The sequence below is a fragment of the Xenia sp. Carnegie-2017 genome, unplaced genomic scaffold, assembly GCF_021976095.1.
Source record: "Xenia sp. Carnegie-2017 unplaced genomic scaffold, XeniaSp_v1 HiC_scaffold_6, whole genome shotgun sequence".
Lineage (NCBI taxonomy): Eukaryota > Metazoa > Cnidaria > Anthozoa > Malacalcyonacea > Xeniidae > Xenia > Xenia sp. Carnegie-2017.
In genome coordinates, this window is record NW_025813526.1 from 8408773 (window position 1) to 8419909 (window position 11137).

The following is an 11137-nucleotide window of genomic DNA, read 5'->3' on the forward strand; positions in this document are numbered from 1 at the left end:
TCCACAACGGAGTGTCGCTAAAAGGATCTTCATAGTGCTATCCGTTGCTGTTTCTTTCCTAATCTGTTCCAGTTTTTCGCTGGGTGCTGGTATCCTATTGGCTACTAAATGCACATAGAATTCTAACTCTTCGTTCATCTGCCTGGTATTACCATCATTATCAGTCAGAAGGACTCTGGAAAGTTTATACGCAACGGTAATTTGTTTTTCCTGGTTTGTATCTTAGTTTAAAATCGTACAGTTGCAACCGTACTAACATTCTCTGTAGACAAAGTGGTGCTGATGTTAGGGCTTTCTTCACAATTGAAATCAATGGCTTATGATCAGTTTCAACTTCAACAGGTCTAGCATACGTGTATTGGTTAAACCTCTCGAATGCAAATACAACAACTGAAAGTTCTTTTTCAATTTGTGCATACCTAGTCTCTGCATCAATTAGTGCTCTTGACGCAAATCCAATTGGTTTGTCTTCTTGAAGTAGTGCTACTACCAATCCGCTTTTCGATGCATGTTATTGTCGCTACTTTTTTTACATTAAAGTATGCTAAACTAGTTTTTTTTTAAGAAATCTTTCACTTTTTCAAATGCTTTGTTTTGCAACTCTCCATTAGAATTCCACATCCCTTTTCATAACTTCTCTGACTGGTTGTGTTATCGGGGACATGTTTGATATGAATTTTGTAAGGTAATTCACAATGCCAAGACGTCATTCCACTCCTTTCTTATCTTCAGTAGGGGGCATCTGCTTGATGGCTTTGATCTTTTGTTCATCCGGTTTCACTCCATCTGCAGTTAGTTTGTGACCGAAATAAGTTACTTCTTGAAACCGGAAATAGTATTTGTCCCTATTAAGAGTGAGGTTTATTTCTTTACATGGTTGTAAAGTCTTGGTCGAACGTTCATCGTGCTCTTTAACGTTAGTTCCCCATACTAAAATGTCATCAACGTCTAATTCAACTCCCTTGAGATCTCAAAATAAAGGGCGCATTCTTTTCTGAAATATTTCTTGCGCAGATTATATTCCAAATGGCACTCTTTTATCGCAGTAGTGCCCAAATGGTATGTTAAACGTTGTCAGTAATCTGCTATCTTCGTCCAATGGTATTTGCCAATATCCGTGTTTTGCGTCTAATTTGGAGAATCCTTATTTGTCTTCTACACAATCACCGTAGAATTTTTCCACTCTGTTGGACCATCGACATCTTTTTGCAGTTTTTAGCAAGCAAATTCAGTTCTGATACGTACTGATCAATCGTTTCGTCGTCTGTCTGCGTTCGAGAGTTGAATTTGTATCTTTCCATAATTGTTTTTCTCCCAGGTTCACAATATTCGTGGGATTCTTCGAATAATACTAGAATCTTGTAAAGTTCTTCTTTAGAATATTTTATTGTGTTCTACATGTCTCTTCAGTCTTGCCCGATCACATAACGGAACGCCGCACATTGTTCCTTTTTGGTACTCTTGGACATGTTCAATCTAAGGTATATCTACATGGTTTCTTTCTAACGTCTCCATCTTTCAGACAGCGACAACTGTTTCGTTAATGAGAACTCCATTTCTATCCAAGATTTTATAAGCACATCCACCCTTCTCCTGACACCGTGTAATGTCGTCTGCGTGTATTCATTTCCTATCTCTCTACTTACAACGCCTACATATGCATATATTGTCTAGTCTGATTAACATGCAATTTAACATGCATATGTTACAAATAACAGAGCAGTATACAACCTATAGGCTGTATGCATATATGCATTCTTAGCCTATTGTTCTGATATAAGGCTGCCTATTTTGTTACATGTACTTTGACACTATTTTTAACATAATTTATTTGCCTTAGAAGCGAGCCTTCTACACTAGTAAAATATTAACAAGAGTTTTCACGAACAGATTTTGCTGTAAATGAGTAAGTGTTTCTGCTAACTGTTCGTAATGACTGAAGTGAATTTTTATTAGATTGAGTAATTTGCTGCAATTCACGACTAACCAAGTTTCTAGGTTGTTCTTCACTATCCACAAAACCATGAGGTATAATGGTATGTGATGTGCATTTTGAGTTAAGGTCAAATAATTGTGCAAACAAACAGTGGCTTGAAACGTATGGTCAACAGCTGTGAAAACTGCACGTATGGGTTGCATGAAAATCCTCCATCTAGCTGTGAGTATTCCAAATATATTTTCTATAGTGCGCCTATATCTTGATAGCCTGTAGTTGTACACAGGCAGTTGCTCACAAAATCCTCTTCCTGGAAAACTCTTCATCATCCAGTTCTTGAAGGGGGAATATTATTTATATATTACTTAAGGCTTTCCAGAATGCAGCACAAACTTTTCGTATAATTATACATACTGTACTTCAGCTTGTTCAAAAATTGAATTATTGTGATTGCTTAAATCACGAGTGCCTATAGAAATCTTAGTGTTAACACCAGTCTTTATTTTATGGTAATTGGCTCTCTGCTTCTAAATTTTCTTTTTTTCTGTGAGGCACAACTAGATTAAGCAGATGTTGCAGTGTCTCAGGACACATTCGCATGAACCTGTTAACCCTCGTAATGAGGAATGTATGTCCATACCATGGTCAATACCAATATGTCGTCAAATTTAGTTTATTAAAGATATGTTTGAAAGATTATTGTTTTTATAGTCTTCGTTACCTGAATAATACTCACAATCATGTAAATACAACTATATCAATGATGAATGAAAGTGACCATGAGTTTTACGCTTTCATACCATTGGCCTCACCAAAAGTCGTCTTTTTCTTCTCGTTTTGCTCAAACCGGCTCTCCTTTCTTTGATGTATTTTGAAACAACTGTTAAAAAACCCGCATAATATCCTAATAGTATCGCTATTTTCAGATTACAAAGTGCCATTTTGTCAAACTCAAACTGCCGCTAAATTTTGGTCGGCTGTCTTGAATGATGTCATGGAAAACTATTGTAGGTATGCTTCAGTCTTGCCTCAGCCGCAAGATCAGAAAGCATCTAAGGCTTGCGATAATAATCCCTTAGTCATGTCTCAGTAATATGTGAGCCAGGTTTCCGTTTGTCTCTGTGTCGGTCAAGCACATGCCCGCTCCAGTACAGCTTAGCAAATGGTAAGATCAAAATTCAACATGGCAACAGTGTCTAGGATTGGAGTCTTAATAAATGAGAAGTAACTAAGAGTACAGTTATTCGTGATATTGTTGTTATAAATGACTAACGTTCACATCCAGGAAATATTTGTTTATCCATCAAAGGATTTGAGCAACTTCATAAAACTTAATTAAATTTTATCAATGAAATAATGGACGTCAACAGTTTTTCTGGTAATGTTTGGGTTTTACTGTGAAAATTCAAATCATCATGTACGATTATCTCTCGTAACTGGAAGACGTAATTTTTTATTAACATGCCTCTGCTAAAATAGTTCTCATACACAAATTGTTAATTTGAATGCACAAAGAGTAACTCCTTAAATACAACAACAATATTTTGTTCTACTAAACCTACTCAACGATCCAAGTATTGCATATTTCGTATCGTTTCTCAGAACTGTATATATCTCATCTTTGCTTTCAATATCGCTGCCAATACAACAGTTGTTTTAGAAATACAATTGCAAAGAAATGAATAATAGTTAAAGCTTTATTTTATCTATTCGAAGATGCGTTTTCCTATATAATAAATGCAACGTTTTACAAACGAGCATTAATGATGTTCCAAAAATATCAATTACTCAACAATATACTAATAATCTTTAAAAAAATTTTAGTTCACTTGCTCACATGCTATAATTTTTTGAACATTTGTTATTAAGAAGCCAACTAAGTGAAGTAAATAAATTTTTTTGTACAAAGTTTTTAGAATTGGGAGCTTACATCCCAATTCCTGAATTGTTCAAATTATTGAACAGCTTTTTAATACTTGCTTTTAATATTAAATGGATACTTTTCGAAAATTCTAATGATATTGAGTTCACTTAATACCCTCGACGTGCTTAAAATAGGAATGCAGGTGTTACCAAAAATATCCTGTAATGCCTTTTGACCAGCCCTCAATCTGGTATGAGCAATTAATATATCTTGACTTAATAAATTACCATCTACAAAAAAGGTTGAACCTCGTGTTCATTTTATTTTGAAAGAACGATTTATAAAAATATAAGACTATCAACTTTCCTCCAAGAATATAAAAAGTTGGTGAAGAAGGTTGCCAATATTATCTGAAACATGTTGGGCTTCCCCAGTGTGTAAAATGCACTAATATGTATGTTACACCGGATAACGCATCCATTTATAAAAAATAGTACAAAAATTGAAGGCGGAAGTTCGCTCGTTGTTAAGATCTTGGTAGGGGGTTTTAGTTCCACTTTACCACACTCTTTTATTACAAAATCACAGTTTTTCTTGTAAAAACTTTTGATTCGATTGAAATATTTATGAAATGGACAGGAGGACTGGTAAAAATATTTAATCCTGAAAGGTTTGTCTTACTGGCTTTATAATGCCCAAGTTATGAGAGGATACAACTCCACAAGGTGGACCAGCATTGTTTTGAAACAAACTGAAAATAATATAACACTGTTACATCTTAAAAAATGTGGAAGTATTACAGAATCCTAGTATTGTCACAATTATGTCATCTGCAATGACGTTAATCAAAGATTGCTACAAGTTTACACATTAGCAACTCTTTGTTTCGGGTTGTTATTCACATCGCATACATCGTAATACATTCAAATTGCGTCTTTAATATGTCAGTGAAGAAACGAAACAAATCAAAATCGACAATTAATCAGAAAGACACTTTGATAAACAATAGTAAGCTAAAAACGATGTCAACAAACTGTACGAGATGCATATCATCTAATGATGCGAAAGCAAAAGTATCTCTATGTGTTGCATTAGGCGTAGGCGAAGCAAAGTTTTAAACAGTTACTTTATGAGCAAACTCAATATCAATGAATATATTAAAGTAATGAATATCTTTGTTCGTAATTCTTGGAATTTAAGTATTTCTCTTGTAAAAATGCCTCGCAAACTGAAATACTTCGTTTAAGCTTCAAACTTTTTAATTTCAATACAACTTACCATCGCATTTCTCAGTCGTTACAAAGTCAACAAAACAGAAATTGAAGGTTAAAGCTCTACATCTCTACCAGTTTTCTTCTACATCTCATGAAAAACATCCCATTAGTGGCGAATAGTTTCAAAATAATGTCCTTTGTTATTCAGCTTCCTGCCCACAATACGAGGAGTATATACGTATTTTGACAAGTTTCCTTGAATTATTTTGAACACACAAGTACACTGATGGATATATATCCTAACACGTACATAGAGGAAGATGTTATCATGAGGAAGCCATGTGGAAGCATTCATAAAGTGCATTAATTGAAGAATAACTCATTAATGTCATGTTGGAAAACTAAGATTCTTTGCAAGCAAAGCTCTTTGTGAATTCAGCAGATCTGAAGCCCCGGAATTATTTTAAATGCTCTAAATTCTTGGAGGTTGTACCTTTTTGCTTTCTGGATCGATGTAATTTTTGAACTTTTGGTGAAAAGCAGTAATTATAGTCAGGGACGAAACTAGAACACTTATTGGGAAGGGGACATATATTCATATATTCAGCTCTGCCTTGCTGATTTCTTTTAAAATTAACGTCGCAAACAAAAGAAATCAGCAGGGCAGAGCTGAATATATGAGTATATACCCCCAATTAACGTTCTAGTTTCTACCCTGATTATAGTAAGCTTCTACCTAAAATATGGCCTTCGTGATAGTGAAAAGCAGACATCGTATAATAGCTCATGAGTAAACCTAAATCAAGCACTAAGGCTGCCTCCTGGACACAATTTCCGATTGGAAAACTTGCAAAAAGAGAAAAGAGTTGAAAGAAATGAATCTTTCGGAAAATTTACCTTTGCATTTAGTACTTTAGACCGCCCAATAAATCACTTCAATTGTATAAACAAAAGATAACTCTCCCAATACCGTCATAACAGCCCGCGCGCCACAAACTTTGTATTATATATAAATTATATTTTGCGAAGGTAGGCAATTATTATTGCAGTTACGAACACATTTTTTTTCTTAAGTAATAATACGTAAAAACCAAAGAAGAATTCAAAATAATAATTATATTACTAAAAAGTAGGATTTCAACCTCTGGTTTCAAATTGTGAAACAACTCAAACACAAAAAGAAACTGACCGAAAACGATTACAGAAGAATCCTACCCAATGTCGCTAAAACATCTACAAAGAAAACAACTCACTTTGACCTATCATATCGCTTCCAGGATCACCTACGTATGAACTTTCAAAATATCTCTGTAACATTCTCTATCCACTAGTCAAAACATCACCTTACACCATCATAAATGCCACCGTTCTCGCCAACATTGAAAACATTAAACTACGACCGTACGAAATCATAATATCCTACGACGTGACATCACTCTTCACATCCATACTGCTAGACATAGCCAAACAAATTACAAACGACTAATTAAATATAATTGAAATTTCACATTTAATGTCTTACCAATGACAGAAAGTAGATCATTGCCAAAGTTCTTCGCCTCAATCTGTTTATGATAAAATGTTTGAACACTTTGCTCATTACGCCATGTAGCTGCATTCATAATCGTGCGAATAATAATAATATAAACCTTTCTGGTACAATTTTGTAAAAAATTAATGTCCTATTCTACAGAGAACCGGACAGGTTCGATATTGTTTGCGCTGCAATATTGTTGCCAACGGTTAAGGCAGTTAGAATATTGCTTATTCTTCTTAGCGGTCCGCCAAGACTGCTTAATGATTTGAGAAGCCTCTAGAGAAATGCCTCTATCAGAGATGAGCTCAGCAATAAATGGCAAAGTAGAAGTCTAGTTTTGTATTGCGAGGGTGGATGTGATCCGGGTGAGCTGCAAGTGATCAGGGTGAGCTGGAATGTCATTCTTCCTCTAGGTAAAGCACTTGCTTTCCTCTTACGACTAGTTTAACCTGAGTATGAACAAGGTTAGCATTAGCCCCCCATGAAATTCAAGAGTTAATGGTCGAACTTCTGGCTTCAATTTTCACAAGAGATGCGTTATGCAGTTTAATATACGTATCAGTGACAGTAACAAGCCGCACAAGTAAATTAATTGTTATATTACCACGGATTTAAGATTCTAAGGAATTGAATCTTTAAAACAGAAATGGTTTTTGACAATTTTTTTACACAAAATTATTAATAGCTTTGACGAAAATCATCCATTTAAGTCGCCAGAGAATACAGGAACGGCGGAGGCTCGATAATTTGGTGGTTCATATTCGTATATTCGTGATTTGCAGGCTAAAACACTTTTGAAATCCACTGGTTTCTAAGGATTATAACTCTAAATTATAAATATGATCTCCCCCAGCCAATCATCAATTCTCGCAATGTCTTCAATAGTACGCAGGAACCTGCCTCAAATAATGGTACTAACACCAGACACAATATTTTAAACTTCCATACATAGGGTATTTCTCAAATGTCACACAAAAACGATTAACTACACTTATCAAATGATACTGTGTACCTTTTAAAATCGAATTTATCTTAGTACCCTTCAAATTCAAAAACCTTTCTAGTTCTAAAGACTCGATTCCTTTCAATCTTTAATCGGGGGTAGTATATCAATTTTAATCTGCGGCTTGTAACAGTCGCTATATTGAGAAACACTGCGTAATATGTCTACCAGGATAAAAGAGGACATTTGTACCCAAAAAAACTCGCACACAATCAAGCACCTCCTCTCCTCGCCTAACTGTAAATCACAATACACCGACATCTGCGTTACAATTATTGACACTGCCGAGTTTACTTCCACCTTCAGAATTAAAGAAAATTTACACATCGATAAACTGAACCTTTATCTCCATAAACAAATTTGCCATGTTTATACTACTTTCACTGCGATATTCAAAATTTAATGACTGAAATACGATAAAAGAAATACCAAAAAAGATATCTTGTTTGTTTTTCAAAAATACTATATGACAATATTTTTTTGCAAAGCGATCGTTTCAGCGGAAATAGGTTAATTAGCATCCATGATTTTGGCGTCAGGTCTCTGTCCACTTATAATAGAACTCAATGAGCCGTACTCGTAGTCAAATCTGAAATTCCCTATTATTTGCTGTCTGACTACAAAAAGAACGGCATTGCAAAAATTACAGTATGGAAATTTGTCTTAAATTTAATGACATTGAACAAAGAATATTTAGGCTGCACCTTACGTGTACTCACACTTCATTAGAGATCTATTATACAGGCATATTACATTTTTAAGGTTATCATGAAGGGATGAAATAAAATCATTAAATTTCTGATTCAAATTTATTATCTGGATGAAAGTTTGCAAACAAAGTCCATTAGGAAACTTATGACAGCATACATGCAAATTTACGTGGATTTCTTGAAATATTGAATGGTTACTTTGTATTGAATGTGATTGAATATTTGATAAAACTGTTTGACAATTATAGACTGTTGACTTTGAACTTCAACAGCTATTCTAAGTATCTTTTTTCGATGGGCTAAACACGATGTAGCAAAATTGGAGTATGTTAAAACTTCGCATATTGAAACTTCAACATTACTTATAATTCGAAAAGAGTTTGAGAAATGCTATCAGCTAAAGTAACAACAAAACGTCACACCCTATACAGTGACAGGGGCAGAAATCTTTTTAAAGATGGGAAAGACACTCCAAAAATATAAGTTACATATATATTAGACATTTTTGGTGTCACAGTCATTTTCAAGGTGCAAATATAAAGGACTTAATTTGGAAGCTTTTTAGCTAGTGCTCTTACCAAAAAATGTTTCCAGTCAAAATGTTATGAAATAGATTTCTACATTAATGTGAAATTGTAATCATTGCTACTTTAACTTAAGCCAGGTAAGTGCGCATGCTAAGTTAGATATAAGTAAATGCTTTCGTGGGGAGTGTTACACTCTCTATCTATAGGATTAAAAGTTTGGTTTGGCTATGATTGTATATCTTTTTTAAAAAAAAAGACGAATACGGCGGTTCCATATGTCCTAGAACTTACAAAACCAACCTTTTTTGCACTCTTAATTCATAAAGGCTTAGGTACATGGTCATTTTACTGAGCAGTAATGTACGTCATAGCTCTCTTTTGCAATCTTGAACATTTTCTTAAGCTGGACTTTTATTTGTGTTCAGTGGCGTAGCCAGACTGCAAATTTGGTCCTGTTATGCAAAGTTTTTATGTGTTTACTTACTTTTAAAACAAAAGATTTATAAAAAAATGACCATAATTATGTGAATTTTACATCACATTACCAAATTTGCGATAAGGCTGCGCTGCTCTTTGTGTGCATCTATATATATGTTTTTAAAATGCCTGCATGTACCATATCTTCATAACCGTTTTTGGCATTGCTACGCTACAACTGAATTAAAAATAAGGTATGTTCGCGGCAGAAGTTAAGAAAGCTGCTTGTAACTTATGCAAGTCGACTTTCACTATTTGCTTTTATGCAATATAATTCATTAAAAATTAACACTGAGCAACCGTAAAAGCTGAAATTTTTGTCAGATTGATAAACTTCCTTACAATGAAAAATGATGTAAGTGTGCATCATTTTTCATTGTAAGGAAGTTTATCAATCTGACAAAAGTTATGTACACGAAGATGCTTTTTAATTCGTATAGTAATTTTGCAAAAAAAACATTTAAAATGTTCTTACCTGATTTCACCACTAATCGAAGGTTTCTCCGATAACGAGCTACATACTGAATAGTTGTTGTGCTTCCAGTCTTAGGAATTCTGTTGTAAAATACAGTTTGTGGGTGTAATTCTTCACAACTCTGGATTTTTGATTTGTGATGTGCCACACTGTGTAAATCATCTCTAAAACGTTTATATTGTAAGAGATTAATAAAATGTTTACTGAAAATCATATATTTATTGATAAGCGTTCATTTGAAATCAAATTCATATGCATATTACTAGGATGTATCAAATGAAGTTAGTAAAATTTAGAGTTTGAAAAGCTCCAAACTATGATGTTGTCAAAAAATCACACACAAAATTGTCTTAATATATCTTAGAAAAACGTCTTGGAGTCATTTCAAGACAACGCAGGCCATCTTCATGTTGGCTAAAGTACTATCAGACTCAAACGTTTTTGTAAATATTTTTTGAGCTTTTTAATTTAATGTTTTTCATTCAAACTTAATAACGGTTATCGGTATAACCATTATGATTATTCATTTCAAATACAAACAGAAGTAGAAGCAGCAGTAACTTTAATTCATATATTTAACAATATTTCTCTAGGCCAGTTCTTTTTTAGGCACATTTATAGAATATACTAAAAACCTAAACTGCCAAAAAAAATAAGGATAGGTGTAAGTTAGTGTTAGGATATGGTCATACATGTTTGTAGAACAAGTATGTAGCAGGTTATTTGAAAACTGTTCCCTTGTTTACGTACTTGTTATAAGGGTGTTTGATGCACTGTAAGTATTTAAGGAACGTAGGGTTATTGCTTTATATCTGAAATAATTTCTTGAAATTATTTGTAAAAGGCTCCCTAGACAGATATGATTGTTTACTGTCGTAATTTGGCAATAAACCTTCTTTTATGAAGGCCAGCCTCAAAGTTCATAGTATTAATAATAGGAGTCAAATTTTTGAATGAAATACTAAATTTTAATTCTCTTGGTGTAATCTGTAATAGAAACAACGGCTTCATTGATGTTGACAACTGGAATTAAGCCTTTATTGCAAGATATGGGATTCCAGCACAAATGTTACCATAAACAATATGGCAAAAGAAAGTAAAAAACATCCCAATAATGAACTAATTTGGAGAAGTAAACTACGTACTGACAACATAAAGAGTAAATCTTTTTGAACTATTCGTATGTATTTCTTAACTGAATTGAATTTATTTACATTTAGGCTGTTAAATAGATTTTAACCAAAGCAACCCAGCAACCCACTAACCCACACACACATATATATGTAGAGTATATAAAAGGCGCCATCATACCTTTCAACAATTGACGCTCTGGGTTCCAGATTCATTGCTACAAACAGAAAATATTGAACTATATTTTAAAGCGTGAAGCATGC

At 33.9% G+C, this 11137-nt stretch overlaps 1 long non-coding RNA gene across 1 annotated transcript in view; it reads right to left on the minus strand.

The window, feature by feature from the left end:
* LOC124458002 overlaps positions 1 to 9907 on the minus strand; it is a 34650-nt gene extending 24743 nt beyond the window's left edge. The window contains exon 1 of the long non-coding RNA XR_006952940.1: positions 9744 to 9907. This is a non-coding gene — a long non-coding RNA (uncharacterized LOC124458002). The remainder of the gene's footprint in view (positions 1 to 9743) is intronic.
* Between the last annotated feature and the right edge of the window lie 1230 nt (positions 9908 to 11137).